Raw genomic sequence first — 15,733 nt, forward strand, 5'->3', positions numbered from 1 at the left:
ATACTCTTATTTAAAAGGAACCACTATATATTCAATTTCTTCAGCTTCTTCAGGAAACAATTTAGGCAAAAATTTACTATGGTAGATCCTGAATAGTATGCAAATTTAGGTTATTACTACTTCAAGATATTTATTTTTATTAAAAAATGTGTCCTGATTTGCTGTTCCATTACAAATTCTTAAGCCCGACACTGGTCACAACTGGAACTTCCCTAACCTAGGCTTGGGCTAATCCGAGATCGGGTAGATGGATTCAAGTTTCAAGGACCTCAAACATCTAGGGATGCTCAGGTTTCAGTGGACTCAGAGAATGTCTGAAAATAGGCTGGTCAACGATTAGTGTGCACATTTCACAACTGAGAAAACTGAGGCCCTTAGAAGCTAAATAAACAGATGCACTCTGTGGTGACCAGACACAAACAAGGGTCTTCTGATTCTAAATTCTCTGATTTCCTCTTTTCCCTCTATATCACCTTGTGCCTTATCAACATTCAGAATCAAGGCATTACCTTCAAAAGGCACAGGGAGGATGAAGAGGAAACAAGTATGGCAAAATGAAATGGTCAGAAGAGCCTCTCCAGCCATAGTACTACTTACGGGGTTAATTTTATGAGGAGCCTGATTCGGAAGTTCAAAAAAGGCGAGAAACTAGAGAGAATGAACTGGAATGGGTGAGGTCTGTGGCAGTGAGAGGTGGTAAGATGCTTTAGGGCTGAGAGGGGCACAAATCCAGAAGAGAAAGTAGGATATATCAGGGCTGAAAAACATTTTTGGATTACAAGGTTAATTTCTTTTTTGCTGTATTACAGAAAAGGGAGTCATAGAGGGAAGCGAGAAAATAAATGGGCTCCCTTATGAAGTAGGGAATTCTCTATTATAAAAAGCTCATGCCTGTCTGAATCAGTCAGGGTTCAACCAGAGAAGCAGAAACAAGCACTTGTAGATGATGTATATGTGCATGCACATATGTGTGTCTATGTGTATATATATATACACACACACACACATATACACACATGCCCACATATGTACATACACACATATATAATCTATTAGTGGTTGGTTCTGTTCCACTAATGAATAAATGAATACATTATATAATATATATATTTTATAACTATATGTGCACTATTTATTTACTAGAGAGATTTGGTCTTATGCAATTGTGGGGACTGGTTAGGCAGTCTGTAAGTCTGTTGTCTCACATCTGATGCTGGAGCTTGAAGCCCACTGGGCAGGCCATTAGGAAGGGAAAATAGGTTTAAAGGGGGAAATTGAGAGCAGTTCAGAATCTGGAAGCATAAGCTGAAATCCCATGAGAATGAATGAGAACCTTGGTTTTTACTGCTTCACAGCTTGATGATATGGGTGACCTGTAGAAGCCAGAGTCTTTTGTCAAAGAGCTAAGCACACACATCTGGACATGGCCATGGAGAAGCTGAAAGAGAATCCAGGGAGGGGGAAAGCAGTTACAGGCCCACATGCTGCTTCATGCTACCAAGGTTCATCTGGATCCACAGATGAGCAACAGCATGTGAGTTATAGGATGGCTGCCACCTCCCTTCTATCCTCCTATATCCCCCAAGTCTCCCTGTGGCCTACCTAACTGAAAACATACCAAGAAACCAGATTCTTGGTAATGTAATTCAATCTAGTTACATTGGTATATTACAAAGCTACCATGCTATTCAGGAAGGAATATTGTAGCTGGCAGAGGGCTGACTGAGATGCTCTCTGGAGGCTCAGGAGAAGCTTAGAAACCTAGCAGGCCTTCTGACTGTTTAGCAGTCAGTTTATTCTCCAGCCAGGGAGGGTTCCCTGTGCACCCAGGGATTTAGCTACTGTCAGTGTCTCTGCCCTTAGGAATTTTCATTTTATAAGACCAGCTATACAGTAGGAAAGAGTCTCTTCAGCTTCTTCCTTCCTTGTTGTCAAAAAGATGAACGTATCTGCCCTTTGCATTTTAAAAGTTTACAAGAATGTGTTTATTATTATGAGCACTAATAACTGCTAACATTATAAGTCAAGACTATGTAATGTTCCAGACCCTTTCACATGCATTATTTTGTTTAAGTCTTAGAACAATCCTCTGTGGAAAGTATTATTGCTACCTTCATTTTCCTGATGTGAAACTGAAGCTTAAAGAGATTGATTTGTTCAATGTCAGACAGCTGTTACGTCTTGGGGCAGAGATTTGAATCTAAGACATTCAGCTTTGAAAAGCAGCATCACCACTGCCACCAAAAATAACAGAGAAGAAAGGGGAAATTACCACCTGGTTAAGAGCACTCTCAAAGTTTTTACAGTTGGGGCCTGGATATCTAGAATCTTCTACTTTCTTTCAAATTGGAAAATGTATGATTCTATAAGAATGAAGAAGAAAAGTAGAAGGGTAAGTACAGGTAATCTGAAAAAATAAAAATAAAGAGTCATATAGGAGGCACTAAAGGGAAGAATTGAAGAAAGGAGAGAAAAGAAAAAACAGCAAGAAAACATTTTCCTGTCTTATTACCATCTTATTACCCAAATGGGAAAGGCATACTATCTCACCTATGATGGCTACAGATGAATATAAAGATGGACAAATTAAAACAATACAATAAATGAATAACCAATGGCTCAATTATGCCAACTGAAGACTTTCGAGTAATTCTAAAAGGTAATGGCAAAAAAACAAAACAAAACAAAACAAAACAAAAAATCCACAAGAGAACACTAAGGAATGAGGATAGTTGCTTTAGCAACTATTCAGAATGCATTCTGAACCTTCTCAGGACAGGTCCCTGGGCTACTACAAGAGTGGCTAATGAGGACAGGCAGGTAGTCTACCATGTCTAGGACACAACAATAGCCATGAAAGCCTTTGAAAATCACTGAACACATGCTGGTGTACAAAATTCTGGTTGCTGCTGGGCATGGTGGCTAATGCCTGTAATTTCAGCACTTTGAGAGACTGAGATAACAGATTCGCTTGAACCCAAGAGTTGAAGATTACCCTGAGCCACATAGCAAGACCCTATCTCTACAAACAAATGAAAAAATTAGCCAGGTATGGTGGTGTGTGCCTGTAGTCCTAGCTACCTGGGAGGTTGAGGTGGGAGGATCGCTTGAGCCCAGGAGGTTGAGGCTGCAGTGAGCCAAGATCATGCCACTGCACTCCAATGTGGGTGACATAGAGTGAGACCCCATCTCAAAAACAAAAAACAAAAAAAACAAAACAAAACAAAACAAAACAAAAAAAACCCAGAAAACAAGCCCCAAAATTCTCTGGTTGCTGAAGAAATATAACAGGCCAAGTGTGTTTCTCTCTAACCAACTGTGGCTCAGTGCTGCTGTATGCAGCTGGTCTTCTGTGGAATGTCTGCCTCGAACCCTTCTCGCCCAGCACAGACTGCTCATCATTGAGGTCCAGCTCAAGTAGCACCCTTTCTCAGTACAGTTCCAAGCATTGCTCTCCTGGGCTTATTTCTGTCTGCTCTATATGATTATTGTTTACCCATTGAGCTCCTTGTGGGGAGAGATTGCATCCTCCTCTTTTTGACATTTCCATTAATGACAGTACAAGCACCTAGGGAACACTCTGAAGTGTGGAGTCACTGTACTGTTCCCTATTCTACATGCTTGCCACCAGGGCTACTGAAGCATGGAAGTTCTTCCTTGCAAAGGACTCTCAAAGCTCTCTTTTCTTATCTTCACTGACACTGCCCTAGTTTACTTCATCATCTCTTTCTAGGAATAAATGAATAACCTTCAAACATTGCCTCCACTACCTTCAGCAATGCATGATTTTATCAGTGATGCACCTTCAAATAAATGATGTGTCTCTATTTCGAAAGCATAGGATGTTTTCCAGTTGGAGAGGTGGTAACTTCTTGGGACTTCCCTGGAGGCGAACATCCAGGGCTCCCACCTTCTCCAAGGGTAGGCTTCACTTACTTATTTTCTTTTTCCCCAAACCATGTAAATAATGTCTTCCTAGAGAAGTCCTCAGGTCAACATTTGCTCTTCCTTCTTTGGCTTGTTGATTTACCATTCCTAATTGAACAAGCCAGGAGGTACTACCGAGCCCCTTAACCTTGACCCAAGCAAGAATGCAGACCACTGAGTTTCCTCAATGTTTGAGAATGAATACTTTTAAAACAGAATATACCAATAGGTGATAAGGATACCACACACCCAGATGCTATTTCCTTCCTTCAAAGCTCTTCTGGCACATTGATCTTCTTAACAATCACAGAAGATAGATATTGTTGTTCCTGCTTTATAAATCATCCAACAGAGGCTGGAAGGACTATGGTGCCTTGGATACGGCCTCACAGGGGCATAATGGCAGAATTCAAATTAAAACATTGAATTTCCGAGTCTAGGTAAGGCACATGTATGAGAAAGCTTTTACTCCATTGCTCTCAATGCTTACTGATTTTAAACTTTTAAGTCATCACAAATCTATATATTTTCAACCTCAGTCTATAGGCAGAATTCATTAAAGAGATGTATTAGACAGGCAATCTAGAAAAGATGACTGTTTTCAGAAGCTACTGCTCCCTAGTCCTCCTTAGGTAGAAAACCTTAATTTGTCTTCCCAAATTCCCTTTACCTCAGAGAATAGCTTTGTGGATGGAAAGGCAATAATAAAAGATCAAACTCAGTCCAGCATCAAATGATCAGCCTTTTCTCTCTATCGCAGCAAATTACAGGTTTCCCCTAGGTCCAGCAGTTACTTACATGGTGAAGTTCATCTGAATAACCTGGCCAGCCTATGGTGGTGGTGGGGCAGAGGGAGGAGGCAAGTGTTCCCCCACCCCAACCCCATTTCTCATTGAACTCTACTCATTAGAGGAGGCTGGGGTGCAAATCAGCTTAACATGTCAATAAGCCACCAAAGAAATACAAAAATTGACAGCTGAGGAATCCCAGCTCCCAACTTCCTCCACTATAGAAACCCTCAGTAAAAAGGTTTCTCAGCTTCCTCACCAGGTCACTTAAATGAGTAGTGACATTTGAGTCCCTCAGAGTAATTAATTTCCTCTGTCTCCAATAGCTTCTCATATTTTAAGTGAATTTTTACAAGTCTCAGATCCTGCAGCCTCCCTGCTCCTTCTCCAGTCCTGTTGTTCCCCAAGGTACCATAACAAATAGCTCCCACTCATATTTGCCTTGCAAACTCACATAAACTGGAAATGATAAATATATTATCTGGGCTTTTAATGGACCATTGTTTAATTTTCTATGCTTGTCTGGCTGGGGAAGAGATGAATATTACCTTGTGGAGAATAAGATTTCTATTCCATTTAAGGGGGGTTAGGGGTAATCTATGGCAGAAGAGCAATGCTCTGTTCATCCTAATAGGCAGTGCTGCTAATTAAAAGTGTGGGAAGGGACATCCATCCACCAGTCTGTGATTCATTCAGCATTATCCCCAGTAAACAAGAAATAGATATTGGAATGAATGCTTCTAATTTGTCAAAAGAATAGGCGTTTTCAATTGTGCCTTCCTGGCTCCTGTATGAAGTACATAATTCAGTGTTGCCATCATTTAAAAGTTTAGGACGTCAAAATAACAGTACTTTCCCTTTGTGCTCATAAATCTGCAAGCCTGTTTTCCATGTTTCTGCATTTATCTTACATATTGTTTGACTTTATTTTCCACAGTTGAGAATAGTTTCCTCTGTTGGTAAGTATATTGAAATGGGCGGTGGGGTGGAGCGGTGCATTTAAGAAAGAGAGCTAACACAGTTCTGTTGAAAATCAAGCCCATCTGAGATGATCTATTAGAAGTGGCTAAAACAGAGGCAGGAAAACCTAAGGATCCTAATGACATTTTCTAGGTACTTAAAGAAAAGACAAAAGAGAATCAATATTCTCTTCCTGTAACGATAAACACAAAGTCGACTAGAGAAAAGCAACCCGAAGCACTAATTCCAAAGGCTCCATGAACCCTCTGATGTGTTTTAAGAAGGAACACAAAATACAAAAGCTACCACTTCGAGAGAACCCAGAGATATTTGTGGGAAATTTTTCCAAGGAGAAAGATATATTTACCCTTGTGTTGTGCAAAAGAGTTCTTCAATCATGAAGACTGAGAGTCAGGGCTCACCACCATGTCTTCCTGAGTGCTGAAAACAAACAAAACATGATATTAAAAAAGTAAACATTAATTATTTAATGGTCTTGTTTTTCTTCTCTCTCAGTCAAGAAACATTTTCTAACTTCCTCCCATACACCAGGCACTGGAAATAGAGAGATGGATAAAATAAAAATACAACTGACAAAAAATTCAACAAACACAGACCACTGTGCATGAGGCAAGAGGTAGTCACAGAATGCCTCTTAGAAGAGAATCAGGATATGTGTGTCTGTTTGCGTCTGAGATACATACATATGTACATACATACATATCTATACATACACAAAAGAGCATAAGAATTTTTAAAGAACTTCCCCACATTTGTAATTCATCTGACTTTCTAAAGAGCTTGGGCTCTCTTGCCTTGAGATCAGTAACAGGAAGGCACTGGAGAAAATGTTGAGTCTGAAAAGCGATCAGACCCTTTAATCTGTAATTCAGCTTCTGCATTCCTTCTTCTTCGTCTTCTTTTTTTTAGAGACAGGGTGTCACTCTGTTGCCGATGCTGAAGTGTGGAGTGCAGTGGCGGAATCATGGCTCACTGCAGCCTCAACCTCCTGGGCTCACGTGATCTTCCTGCCTCAGCCCCTTGAGTAGCTGAGGCTACAGGTGTGCCACCATGCCTAGCTAATTTTTGCATTTTTTTATAGAGACAGGATTTCACCATGTTGCCCAGGCTGGCTGGATTCCTTCTTAAGGAAACAATTATGAAGGCAGACTGGTATTTATGCACAGGGATATTCACCATAGGGTTATTCGTAAGAGGGAAACACCCCACAGGGGAATAAAAAAAAAAAGTTGGTATTTCTGAGTAGAAGAATAATATGTACATATAAAAACAAATTTTTAAATGTTGAGTATCTAGAAAATATATTTTGTATAATGTAACAAAATTGTTGATAAAGTTTAAGCTTATCCATGGGTTGGTCCTCAAAAATAACAGTGGTCATCTTTGGAATATGATTGCAGGTTATTTTTCCCTTGTTTCTTTATGCTTTCCAAATTTTCTACAGAGAGCATGCATTATTCTTCCAGAGAGAAAAGAATCAAACAGAAGTTTCAGCTCCAATATCACAATTTCTGTATCACTTCTCTCAATTAGTTGGGGACTCCCTATTCCCCAGGAATACCTCCGTTCTGAAGGTAACACTGTACTGGAATTATCCATTTCCATCTCTGCCTCCCATGGTTGTGAGTGCCTCTGATAACGTTTTTATGCCTTATTAAACTTTGCTTCCCATAAACCTAGTCAGAGACTGGCACGATTGTCATTCCATCAATGTTTGCTGCCTAAGGGAGGAATGAAGGTGTGAATGAATGAACAAAAGAATTAATTAATGAAATTGACCTGACGAAAATTATACTAAGAAAATTGTTCATTCAAAATAATCAGTGACAATAAAAAGTGATGTTCCATTTGGATTCATAAAAGATACAAGAAGATGGAAAGCAGGAAGGCAGCAATTTTTCAGAGCAGTCAGTAAAACAAAAAAACAGATCTTATGGTTAAAAATATACACACACACACAAACTCAATATAATAAAATATTACAGCCTAGTGATTTTCCAATGTATTCCAAGACCAAGAATCTGTTTAAGGCAGGAATATTTATCTAGTAACAATATCCCATTACAACAACTCAGTTATTTTACACATTTGGAGTTACATATATATAAACTAAGTAGAGGCTTATTATTAGTTTTACTCAGAAATGAATGGTCGACTCCCTGTTCAAGGGAAAAAAGGTTACAGGATAGATTATTGTAGTGCTTTTCAGAAATTCAACTTAGTCTACTCATAAAACTAGTGATATATAGCCAGGGTATTAATATACAGTTATATTTTTCTGGAGGTAGACCTGGTTTAATTCCCATTTTTGTCTTTTAAGAGTTAGGTAACCTTGAACAAGTTATTTGACCTCTCTAAGTCTCAGTTTTCTTATACATAAAGTGGGATAATAAGTCCAACCTGACAGGGTTATTGTAGAAAACAAACAAAAAAATGACAGAAAGCATGGAATTCAAAACAGGCTTCAAGTTCATATCTTTTTATGTAAAGACCTGGAGCTCTTAAACACACATCGATCTTCCTTTATATTATATGCCTAAAGTATGCTAAGCACTCTACAAATATTTTCTCATTTAATCCTCATTATATTTGGTGTTAGTGAAACCACCTTTGCAAAAATCATATCAGTGAGAAAATTACGGCAGTGAGGGTGATCTGACCTGACCAACTCTCTTCTTGCCTTGAGTCTTCAAGTTGCCCTTCATTATTTATGGGCTTAAACCAAGGTCACTTTGGGAGAAACTTAATTTGTAGTTTAAATGATAATAGCCTTCCCAAATCCCAACCACCTTTTAAAGCTAATAAGAAACCAGAAGGCTAGGAGGATAGAGAAACCTGAATTTTGCTAAGGTGAAATCATTGCTAGCCATTATTCAAAGTTCACAAGATATGCAACTTCCCCAGTTACTCCTGCAGATAACATCACTATTGCAGAACCTAAGAATGGCCTTTTGAAATAACTTTACAGTTTTTTTGGCATGTCTGATGACCTGTGGCTCCACCTGGACCCAGCAATCATGTCTGTGACCTCACCTGTGACCAGCACTGCAGAAGGACCATTTCTCACACCCCTATGATTGTACCCCAATCAATCAGCAGCAAGCACCCATTGCTCTAGCCACCCCCACCCCTTCCCCGAAACTACCTTCGAAAAATCCTGCCCCAAAATCCTCTAGGAGGCTGATTTGAGTCAGAATAAAATCCCAGTCTTCCGTTAGCTGGCTCTACGTGTAAAAAACTCTCTATTGCAATTGCCCTGCCTTGAAAAATTGGCTCCATCTGGGCAGCATGCAAGAATGTAATCATTATGTGGTTACATTAGGAAGTCCTGTTTTCTACTTATAATCCTCTGATTTCTGTAAAATTGGAAGAAATGTCCCCTCTTTCATTTCTTATTTTAGTTATTTAATTCTTCTCTCATTTTTTCTTAATCTAGTTAAAGATTTGTAAATTTTGATCTTTTCAAAGAACCAACTCTGTTTCATTTATTTTCTCTGTTGCTTTTGCATTCTCCATTTTATCTTATGTTTCCACTTTAAATAAGAGAAAATTGATGCTCAGTATTAAACACTTAATGAGTGTCTGAGCCAAGTTTCAAACCCAGAATGTCTGGTTCCAAAACCTAATCTCATTAACCGTTACGAAAAGAAGGCACTAAATCTGGGTTTGGACACAGGCTTTGACTTACACAAAGTTCAGTTTACAATTTTACCTTGTTGCATTTTGTTATTTGGAATGCAACAACTTGAATTTTATTCCCTCTTAAGTCCCACTTAAGGGCCTCCTACTTATTTTCTTATTAAATATTTCAAGCATGAACCTGAATATAGACATAATTATAACAAAAACCTATGTACTGATGCCAGCTTGGTCAGATATTATCATTCTGTCTTATTTGCTTCAGATCTTTTTTTAAAATATAAAACATCGTAGAAATAAGCAAACTCTCCCATGAATTCCTTCCCAATTCCACAAAGATAACAACTCTCCTAAATTTTCATGCAAATTTTTCTGTTTCTAATACAAATTTGTATTCATAAACAATATATGCTACTGGTTTGCATGTTTTAGAACTTTATTTAGACGGTATCCTAACTGTAGGTATCCATTTAAAGTCTATTTTTTCTAATACTATATTTTCAAGATTTTGTCCATTAGAGATAATTATTTTAACATGTAGATAGTATTTTATCACATTTATATTTTAGCCTAATGATCCATATTTGATGGTATTTGGGCAGTTTCCAAATTTTGCTAACACAAATAATGCTGCAATGGACAACGTATACTCCTTGGGTACCTATGTGCGAGATTTATTGGTGGACGTGTTGTGCCATGGAGTACATGCATCTTCAAAATTATTACTTTTATTTTTGAGATGGAGTCTCGCTCTGCCCCCCACCGGCTGCAGTGTAGCGGCACTATCTCAGCTCACTGCAACCTCTGCCTCCCCAGTTCAAGCAACTCTCTTGCCTCAGCCTCCCTAGTACCTGGGAATACAGGAGCCCGCCACCACAACAGGCTAATTTCTGTGTTTTTAGTAGAGACGGGGTTCGCCATGTTGGCCAGGCTGGTCTCAACTCCTGACTTCAGGTGATCCACTTTCCTCGTCCTCCCAATGTGTTGGGATTACAGGCCTGAGCCACTGTGCCCGGCCTATTAGATATTGCTCTACAGAGTGACAGCAGCATGTATACCAATCTGGTGTTAGTTCACATCATTACCAGCATTTGGTATTGTCAGATCAGATTTAAACATTTTTCCAATTCGATAGATATAAAATATCTTATTATGTTGTAGCATGTATTTCTCTACATATTAAAATACAATAGTGAGATAAAACATTCTTCTGTAGTTTATTTAATTGCCTATTTAGGTTTTCCCTTCAGTGATTTGCTTTTCCATATGTCCATTTTTCTATTGGGTTGTTATAGAAGAGAGACAACACACACTAAAAATAAATAAATAATAAATAAACAATAGAGAGAAAGTAAAACACCTAGTATGTCAGATGGTCATATGTGCCATGGAAAAACTAGAAGCAGAGAAGGGAAAAAAAGAGTGCTGAGGATGGGAGTCCCATTTTTAATGGAGTAGTTACGGAAGACCTCACCAGAAGGCAACATTTAGTAAAGTCCTAAAATAGGTGTGGGCACAAGTTATAGGAAGAGGATACTAAGTAGAGGAAAGAGCAAAATGGTAAAATGATATTATTTGACTAAGATATGTGGTGGTATATGGGGGTGTGTTATAATTATGTTCTATACTAAATTTATTTGCTCTCAATACCAACTTTTATGTGGGTATATATGTTGAAAATATTTTTCCTATGTGAACATTTTGTTTAAAATGACATATTAAACGTTTAAAATTTTAATGTAATGAAATATATTTAATTCTTCTCTCATTTTTCTTAAGCTAGCTAAAGATTTATAAATTTTGATCTTTTAAAAGAACCAACTCTGTTTCATTTATTTTCTCTGTTGCTTTTGCATTCTCCATTTTATCTTATGTTTCCACTTTAAATAAGAGAAAATTCATGCTCACTATTAAACACCTAATTTTCCTTTAAGGTAAGTGCTTCTTTTTAGTTTTACTCAATAAATTCTTTCTTACACCTGGTTCATAAAGACCTATAATTACTTCTAATATTTTTAAAGTTATGCTTTTGATATTATTTATATAATATAAAGTCAGAATTAAGTAATCTTTCTGTATAGCTATGCTTTGTCCTGGTATCATTTATTTCTCATTTCATCATTTCTACATTGAAATAATGTATCTGTGATGACAAAGTTTCTACTATGCACAGTCTGTTTTGGGGCTCTATATTTTGTTCCACCAGTTTTCTATTTCTGTGCAAATATTCATGCTATCTTAATTACTATAATTTTATCCCAAATTTTCATAGCCAATAAGGCATATCCATCCATCCAGCAACCAACTATCCATACATCCATCAACCAACTGTATACATTTCCATCCATCCATCCAACCACTCATCATACATCCAACACATCCATCTATTCATTCTCCACCCTACATACTTCATCATCAATCATCCATCCATCTAACCATCCATCAGCTATCCATCCATTCATCCCCCACTCTCCATTCTTCATCATCAATCATCCTTCCATCCTTCATCATTCATACATCCACCTATCTATTCTTCCATCCACCCATACATCATTATACATTCATAAATATTTGTTGAGAGTCTAACTGTACCAAACGTTGATTTGAACACTGGGGATTTAATAACAAACTAGACTTATATTCCTACCCTTATGGAACTTGCATTCTGGGGGACAGATAAAGACAATAAACAAATAAATAATTGAATAGAAAGTATGTCAGATGGCGATAAGTGCCATGGAGAAACATGAAGCAGGGAAAGGGGATCTGGCACACGTTACTGACTGAAATAATACACAAACTACAAATACAGTGGGACAAAAAGTAACTTCTTTTAAGTATACAATAGAACTTTAGGATTTGGAGAAAAATTTAAAATGCTCATGTTTGGGATCTAGCATTGTTTAACAACTTTTGGTTAAGAACCTCTACCCCTAACGAGGTAAAAAATTTAACCAGTTCTCTCCAAGCTGTGACTACATAGGAAAGTCTGTTTTCAATGGTCTGAATGTTTATGACTCTTCACCCATGCTAAATTTATATATTGAAATTGGAACCCCCAATGTGATCGTCTTAGGAGGTGGGGCCTTTAGGAGGTGATTAGGTCATGAGGGTAGAGCCTTCATGAATGGAATTAGTGCCCTTATACAAGGTACTCCAGAGAGTTCTGTCACTCTTTTTCTGCTCTGTGAGGATACAAGAAGTTGGCTGTCAGCAACCCAGAAGAGGGCCCTCACCAGAACCCAATCATGGTGCCACCCTGGTCTCAGACTTCCAGCCTCCAGAAATGTGAGAGATAAGTGCTATTGGGTAAGCCATGATATTCTGTTTCAGTTGCATGAACTGCCCAAGACACAATTTTAGTCACCTCAAAGGAGAGACCTGAGCACACACACATTCTGTTAGGTTGGTGCAAAAGTAATTGTGATTTTTTCGTGCTCGCTTTGTCAACACATATACTAAAAAAGAAATTGTGGTTTTTGCAGTTATGTTTAACGGCAATAACCACAATTAGTTTTGCAACAACTTAGTATTTGGTCTTTTATTGTGGTCTTACACATGACATAGGTCTTGGACCAGAATGTGACTGCATTTTGTTAGCTGAGAGGGTCTGGAAGCCTAGAAAAGTTTCTGCTTCTAGATACTGGAATAAGCCCAAAGTTCTCAAGCACAGCTCCCAAAAAAACACACAAATAAGCTGTTCATAGGTACTACAGAGTAAACCTTTTAATAAGCACTACCTTTGCTATCTTTCTAATCACAGAGTAAAAAAGACAATAGATAGCTGCTTTTCATTTGTTTGTTTTACCCTAGTTTTTACATCTTTGTTGGTTATGATTACTACTTTCTGTGAAAATTTAGTATATTTTCTTAATAACATGTGAGCTCTGTGTGATTCTGGACAAGTTATTTCCCCTTTCTAAAGTTTAGTTTCCTCCTTTAAAATGGGAGAATATATCATTGCAGGCTTGCTGTAACATTAAGTACTATTTTGAAAGACCTTAGTATAGTGACTAGTGTGTGATAGGCATAGAATGAATGGCAGGCCTTATAAGCCTTATTATTCAAACAATTATATGTATTTGCAAAAGATCTCCAAGACATCTCCATGCTCTGGCACCTGCCTGGGTTTACCACCCCAGCATCTCTGAGGCTTGGTCCTGTCTGAGCCATACAGAGAGTGAGTTTATAAATTAAGATCACAAGTCTCAATTCTGGCCCTACCACTTAATGATCATCAACACACGAGGACTGCCTGTGTCCCAATGAGAACCACCATATGTAAACAGCATCGTATTAGGGTTACCTCATCTGCACATCCCCCAAAACTCTACAGCTGTTGGATGAGGATAGCAGAGCCAGCATGTACACAAATTATATCTAATATTCTAATTTGCATACATCCAATCATAGCAAAGGTGTGATCAATAAAAACCCTAGGGGAACCAATCACAGGATAGGAGTTCCCCACTGCTGAGTGTGAGGATCCTGAGCTTTCTTAGCTCCCATTGCAGGGGGCCACTGACCCTCTTCCTTTCTAATGTTCCAGCCAGTTCCCAGCCAGAGATTTGGAACTTGATTTAACAAGAACTGTCATGTTGCATCTAATCTGCAGTGACAGTTTAGCAGCAGACAGGACAGTGACAGCATTCATATCTGCAAGGCAGCTAGTAGACAAGTGGAGGCATCTAGAAGTTAGTCTGGAATCTGGATGAAATTATTCTAACTTCAAAACTTCAGAATATGGAGACCCTTTACCTCTACCCCAAAAGAATACATTCATATATGTAGTGGGCATTAACAAGAAAGAAAATTTAATCAAGAGAAGTTCAAAACTTTTATGTTAGATCCTCCTTTGCTATGTTGAATCAGTCTATAATAAATATGAATAATTGAAAAATGTTGTCTTTGGTTGGGTTCTGCTGATTACATCAAAGACAGCAGATGAATATAATATAGGTCATAAATCTTGGACCCCCAGTAGCTTTGACAGATAGATTCACCTATTCATTTACTGGGTCATCCATTCATCATTCCTTTTCTTCAACAAATGTTTATTGAGGCCCTCTTATATTCTAGACATGGTTCTAGACCCTGGTGATGTACTGGTGCTCATGGTCAAATGAGTACAGACAAGTAAACAATGACAAGGATAGAGATAAGTACTGGCTGTTATGAGAACACACATGGGGCCACCTTGGAGGAAAGTCCATGTACACCAAACACAACTTTGGCACTATTTCCCTATTTGTTCCAATGAATTTGTGTTTTCCAGAACCTCTTCTACCCTGCTTCTGTGTCTTGCAATGTCCCAGTGTCTATTGTTTTTGAATTTATTTCCCCGTACTGCCCCTTGCTTTGCATTTTTTTTTCTTTTTTCTTTTTTTTTTTTTTTTTGAGATGGAGTCTCGCTCTGTGCCCCAGGCTGGAGTGCAGTGGTGTGATCTTGGCTCACTGCAAGCTCCGTCTCCCGGGTTCACACCATTCTCCTGCCTCAGCCTCCGCAGTAGCTGGCACTACAGGCGCCCGCCACCATGCCCGGCTAATTTTTTGCATTTTTAGTAGAGACGGGGTTTCAAATTGTTAGCCAGGACGGTCTCAATCTTCTGACCTTGTGATTCACCCGCCTCAGCCTCCCAAAGTTTCTTTCTTTTTTTTTTTGTTTGAGACACAATCTTGCTGTATCACCCAGGCTGGAGTACAATGGCATGATCTCAGCTCACTGCAACCTCCTCCTCCCAGGTTCAGACAATTCTCATGACTCAGCCTCATGAGTAGCTGGAATTACAAGCATATGTCACCACGCCCAGCTAATTTTCTTTTTGTATTTTTTAGTAGAGATGGAGTTTTGCCATGTTGGCTAGGCTGGTCTCAAACTCCTGGCCCCAAGCAGATAACCTTCCAAAGTGCTGGGATTACAGGCTCGTGCCACTGCGCCCAGCCTCTTTGCTTTGCTCTTAATCTTGATGGACTATGGACCTCTCAGTTGTGACTTCCAATGCTTCGCCACACATCGCTTCCCTCATTCTCTGGAAATTCTTGTTCTAGGAACTTTACTTCTGTTCCCTGGGAACCCCAGTCCCACCCCTTTAAGCAATATGAAACACCCTGTCTGTGGATCAAATTCCAGGGAGACTTCTGGGCGAAAATTCTTTTGCCCCATGACCTGACATCTTTGGTCATGCCTCCCGGAGGCACAAGTCCCCACCACAGGGCCACCTGCCACACGTATCTGATGGCTGAAATTAAGGGCAGCAGGGCAGAAAGTGGATCTGCTGACATCACAGTTAGACAAGCTTGCACCAAGGTTGTAAAACACCCTTGGCAGAGCACACCAGTAAATTGTCCTACTAATTAGTTTATTATTTCATTTGAGAGATCAAATACATAAATAAAAT

General features: G+C 38.8%; 1 protein-coding gene across 1 annotated transcript in view; it reads right to left on the bottom strand.

The window, feature by feature from the left end:
* Positions 1 to 15,733, bottom strand: part of DAB1 (DAB adaptor protein 1) — a 1,249,655-nt gene that overhangs the window by 637,782 nt on the left and 596,140 nt on the right. Inside the window, exon 4 of the mRNA XM_050803918.1 lies at positions 6,043 to 6,116. The gene's annotated coding sequence lies outside the window, so the exon portion shown is untranslated. The remainder of the gene's footprint in view (positions 1 to 6,042; positions 6,117 to 15,733) is intronic.

The sequence above is a fragment of the Macaca thibetana genome, chromosome 1 (assembly GCF_024542745.1).
Source record: "Macaca thibetana thibetana isolate TM-01 chromosome 1, ASM2454274v1, whole genome shotgun sequence".
Taxonomy (NCBI): domain Eukaryota; kingdom Metazoa; phylum Chordata; class Mammalia; order Primates; family Cercopithecidae; genus Macaca; species Macaca thibetana.